Genomic DNA, 6,000 nt, shown 5'->3' with positions numbered 1-6,000 from the left:
TGTCTTCAGTCTCTTACAGAGTTGTTAGGCAGCTGAGTGAATAAATGAACTTCCAGAAATGTGAGTCTTAGATAGACCTGATGCCTTCTGAGGGCAGACTCTGTCTGTAGATGTTTTTACCTCTAAGAAACTCCTTAAAGTGAAGAGCTCAAAAGGTTCCCTAATGAAAGATACATTTACCTTCATCCTATTGCATAATTTAAAACCCCAAATGATTAATTAGCTGATATAGAGCTATTTATAAGCATATTCCATGTTTGTCTAGCATGTCATTCCTTGAGATCATGACCTATGCTGAAGTGACACCAGTGATGCCTTCTTTAGATCAGCCCAGCTTACAGATTCTTTGAAACTCAAGCCCCTGACTCTGGCTGAGGAAGCAGGGAGGGAAAAGTGTATTCCCAGAGGTACATGGGAAACTGTGGTCAATATCTCCTTCCAACATGCTGTCTTGTTCTCCGAGGCTGATGCCATGCCTTAATCATTCAGAATGTTTCTTGCCAATACCAATTCCATGCTAATAGGCACTGTTGTTTTTATTCCCCAGCGATACCTTCTAGCTGCCAATGGTTTATTGGCAAGAAGCCCAACAGCTGAATTCTACTGTTGAGCTACCAAAACATGGCCCTCATTAGCAGGTCCCAATTTCCCCAACAAGGTGATACATGCTCTAACTTATTACAGCATCCACTTCTGTTTTGTTTCTGTCCCCAGTGCCCTACTCAGTCATGAACTGTGACTGAGGCCTCCTGCCTTTCTGCTATCTGTGATTTCATGCCAACTCTCAGCCTTTGCACAGAGCATGTCCCTGAGATCCCTCTTGTCCTCTTCCTGTCACACAGAGAAGGGGCACAGCTATACCCTCACTCAAGACTGTGTGTCCCGTGGGATTTTCCATCGTCTGTAAACATGCAACCTGAGGCTAACTTTGTAATGTGTAGATAATTGATTGTCAAATTTGAGTACTTAAAGACTTTTAAATGGAGATGCTCTGAAATTCAGCTTTAACCTTCACCCAAAGTCATTGATCTTCTTAGACTTCATCATGGAAAGGCTCAAGAGCCAAATGCTTCCATCCTTGTCATTTCTGACATCTCTGCCCTTCAGGGATGTGACTGCATAGGTAATCATCAGGCCTAATCCGCATAATGACACTATTACATATTAGTTATGTAAATCACACTTATCGTCAATCTATAAATATTCACTCCCAAATATTGGTGAGGATTCCAGATGTCACTTGGAAAGACTATCTCCTTATTTGGTTTATTCTTTTTGTTCACCTTGTTTTTGTTTTTTGTTTTTTGGAAATCAAATATTATCTGACATTCTCATAGTATAAATAGTTATAATACTAAATTCCTGTGCAAAAGTGAAGACAGACATCATAGCCACAGCTGCAACTACAAGTAAATCACTTCAGTAACTATCATGAATAGTGTTACAAAGAAAGTTGAAATTGTGCATATTTTTCTTTCCTTTTTTATTTTTTAAAACATATTACCTCATTGCGAATGAGTGAAATCCTTTCTTGTCTTCTTGTCTTAAACAAATGCAACAGTGAAAGGGAAGCTTAGCATAACGAGCTCCTTTTAGATTTTGATCTCAGGTTAAAAGCTTCTGCTTAGCTCTGCACATAGGCTAAAGGTAAGGTGACAACCCTCCTTTTCCCAAAAGTAACACCCAGGGTGGTAAGGAAGCATCATATAAGTAACAATGCTGTGTTAAAGAATTGTATCTTGACCTTCTTCCTACAAAGTTTACTGACCAAGAGCAAATGAGTTTTACAACCTCCTCTGACCATCACTGATGCACAGGAGTCTGTAGCTCCCCATTACCACTCGTGACCCAACCCACCTCTTCCCCTGTCCTTAAAGTAAAAAGGATCTAGAAGTTCATACTAAGTTAAGATCATTTTTGGTTCATTAGTCTACCGTCTTCTTGGTTTGCTGGCTCTCTGAATAAAAGTCACTTTCGTTTGCCCAACACCTTGCTCTCTCGATTATTTGATGTCCTGTGGTGAGTGGTATGAGCCTGGACTCAGTTACATTAAGTAATAAAGTTATTTGATAGGGCTAGCATAGTTCTGTAATATTTACATGTGTGTGTGTGTTCACACACATGTACAAACCCTGTAGGTATATGAAATTTATATTTTAATGATGTTTTTACTTTTTGTTTGGTATGGACTTTGTAAAGGTGATGGCTGATAGAAGGGGTCTGGATGAATTTATCCAGTGAGATGTTGAATAAATATTTCCCCAATAGGACAGGAAACAGAAAGAAGACAAATAAAAGTTAAGAAGAAAGATACTGGGTGGTGTTAAAAATGCAGTCATTGGAGGGATGGAAATAAGCTCTTCATCTCTGGTGATACTGGATTCTCTAGGTAACAGTTATGGTGCCCACAAACATTTTCAAAATGATCTCTCTAGATTTCTTCCTAGCAGGGAGGTCCAGAACCAAAATTTATCTAGGTTTCTCAGCTATCAAAGAACTAATAATTGTCAGGATTTCTATTCTTGCTGTGTAGCATTCGGGATAGGTGTTATTACACCTGAGTATGTAGAGAGACCACCACATATCAGTGGTGTATGTTTAAGTTAAGTCATCCTGATGATGTCTTAAGTCAACTCTGTGGGGCATACTGTACAATGGCCCAGGCCACCATACAATTCCTCTTGGAATTACAAAGTCAGAGCTTCCCCCATTAGGTTATGGAAACCCATAATAACATGTGCTGTCATATTGCAGTGAAAATTGGTTGGACACTTCTGCTCCAACCCTTGCTGGCAAAACCAAGTGGTAGTCTGGATATAAATTTGATATATCACTTTAGTTATTAATAATTTATTTTTCCTTGCATTATTCTTCATATACTTTGTATTATTTATTATGCATGATTTTTAAAAATATTATCATGTATAATGTTTTACATTCTTTAGGAATTTTCTTTCTTTTCTTATTTGGACATTGCAGAGTGGACATTCTGTTTTTTAGTCTAACACTATCCAATGTGAAGAATTTCTCAAGAGTGCTTTTTCTTTAAGAATCAATGGCCTAAGTGCAATAAATATGCAAAAATGAAATACAGATATTACAAGTTATTTGTATTAATGTTATAAATGCCTTAAATGCCAAAATTCAAAATTTTATATAAAGATTAGAATTCTTATGTGTGCTAGCCACTATTATGCTTCTCGATTTAAAATTATTTAATTACCTTTAAAACATTTTTTAGCTCAAAAGTCCTATAACATTGTTTCCAATTTTTTAGGTAGCCAACGGACCTGTGTGGAGTGAATGCCCACAGACCTGACACTCACTTCCACCCCCAACGTAGACCTGCTCAGCCACTATTGCCACTGCTGCTGGGGAACCTGAGCAGACAAAACTCAGAAGGCCTCCTGCCTCTGTGAATAGAAAGCCCCACTGCACCCACAAGGTATTTCAGCAGTTGTCTGTAGACTAGCCCACTCATCCAACATGAATATCCCCAGCACATGCTTGGACTGTGACAACCACAGGGGTGTGGGGAGATGCAGAAGGGCATCACTGTCACAGACTCACAGTGTGTCCACTGCCTCTTGCCTTGGTCAATTTCCAGAGCAAAACTCAAACATGTCTTTAAGGGACCCTTCCCTAGGTAAAATCATTGGGATTGATGAGAAAGTTTAAAATAACACAAATAAACCAAAAACATAATTAGAGACATGAATGAAAAATATCATTTTTTCAGATAATCTGAAAAAATATATAACAGAATCCCTGGATTTGAAAGATTCCCTTAGGGAATTTCAATATATAGTGGAAAGTTTTAAAACAGACTAGAACAAGCCAAAGAAAGAATTTTAGATCTTGAAGACAAGATTTTCAAATCAACCAAGTCAGTCAAAATGAAGAAAACAAGAATCAAGAAGTATGAACAATCTCTCCAAGAAATATAGGATTATGTAAAACAAACAAATATAAGACTCAAACGGATTCCTGAGAAAGAAAAGCAAAGAGCAAAGAACATGTAAAACCTGTTTGATAGAATAATGGAGGAAAATTTCTGTGGTACTGATAGAGATTTAGACATTCAGATACAAAAAGATCATCGAACACAAGGAGGATTCATGTCAAACAGGGCATTGCAAAGGCATGTAGTCATCAGTCTGGCCAAAGTCAAACTGACTAAAGTCTAAAAAGCCTAAGACACTTACCAAAAAAATTCAAAAGAAGAAAATAAAACACAGTACCAGAAAAGATCACTATAACAGAGGAAGATGGCAGGAAGTAAGAAAGAAAGAGAATACGACAGAACAACCACAATTCAAATGAGAACATGGCTGTAGTAGGGCTTCACCTATCAATGATATTTAATGGAAATGGACTAAACTCTCCAATCACAAGACATAAAGTGGTTTATGGTATAAAAAAAAAACAAGAGCTAACTATATGTTATCTGCAAGAAACATGGTTCACCTACAAAGACACACATAGACCAAAAATAAACAGATGCAAAAACATATTGAATGCAAATAGAAATCAAAAAGGAACAGGAGTAGCTATACTTCTCTCAGATAAAATAGATTTCAAGACACAAACTGTAAAAAGAGACCAAGGCAGTCATTATATAATGATAAAGGAGTCAATTCAGCAAGAACATATAAAAATTCTAAATATGTATGCACCAACTGGAGTATCAGAGCTAAAGAAAGGTAGATCATGAAACAATTATCATTAGAGATCTCAACAGTCCACTTTCAGCATTGCACAGACCATCCAGGGAGAACATCAAAAACAAAACAATGGACTTAATCTGCACTATAGACCAAATGGACTTATATGCATTTACAGAACATTTCATCCAACAGCTACAGAATTCACATTGTTCTCCTCAGCTCATGGATCATTTTCAAGGACAGAGCATATGTTAGAACACAAGACAAACCTCAAAAAATTCAAAAAATTTGGCATCAGATCAAGATTCTTCTCTGACCACAATGGATTATAATTATAAATTAATAAGAAGAGGAACAATCAAAATACTCAAACATATGGAAATAACCAATATGGTTCTTAATGATCAGTGCCTAAATGAAGATATTAGGAAGAAAATTTTTAAATTTCTCAAAACAAAAGGAAAGGAAAACACAACATATGGTATACAGCCACAGCAGTAATGAGAGGAAAGTTTACAACAATAAATGCCTACATTAAAAAAGCAGAAAAGCTTCAAATAAAGAAACTAATGATGCATCTCAAAGAAGTAAAAAAAGAAGAGCAAAGCAAACCCAAAATTTTATAGGGAAAGAAATAATAAAGATCAAAGCAGAAATAAATGAAAACAAAAGAAAAAATACAAAAAAAGTCAATGAGACAAAAAACTGGGTTTTTAAAAAGATAAACAAAATAGATACTTCTTTAGCCAGACTAAAAAGCCAAAACAAACAAACAAAAAAACAAAGAGAGAAGACCCAAATAAATAAATTAAGAGATGAAAAAGGAGATATTCATTCATCTTTTTATGGCTGAGTAATACTCCATGGTGTACATATATACTATATTTTATTAATTCACTCATGAATTGATGGGGGACCATTCTCCTAAGTGAAGTTTTGCAAGAATGGAAAAACAAACAGCACATGTACTCAATATTAAATTGGAAGATCTAACTGACTAGCATTCAAGTGCACAGACGTAACTAAAACTCATTAGAAAGCAGCCTGGGGGGCCGGGGGCGGGTGGTAGGGGAGGAGGAAAGGGGAAAAAAACAACCTAATCTGTGCTAGGACACTATTTGGGTGACAGGCACACCTATAGCCAGGACTCAAGCATTGCAAAAATGACTCATTTAACAAAAGCCATTTGAACCCACATAATATTTTGAAATAAATAATTATTTAAACAAAAAAGAAAAAGAAAGAGCAACTGATACTGCAGAAATCCAAAGGATCATTACAGACTACTATGAGCAACTATATTCCAATAATTTGGAAAACAGAAAAAATGGAT

Source organism: Microcebus murinus, chromosome 4 (genome assembly GCF_040939455.1).
Source record: "Microcebus murinus isolate Inina chromosome 4, M.murinus_Inina_mat1.0, whole genome shotgun sequence".
In the NCBI taxonomy this organism is placed as follows: Eukaryota; Metazoa; Chordata; class Mammalia; order Primates; family Cheirogaleidae; genus Microcebus; species Microcebus murinus.
The sequence above is the reverse complement of the archived record's forward strand: the minus strand, read 5'-3'. Positions refer to the sequence as shown.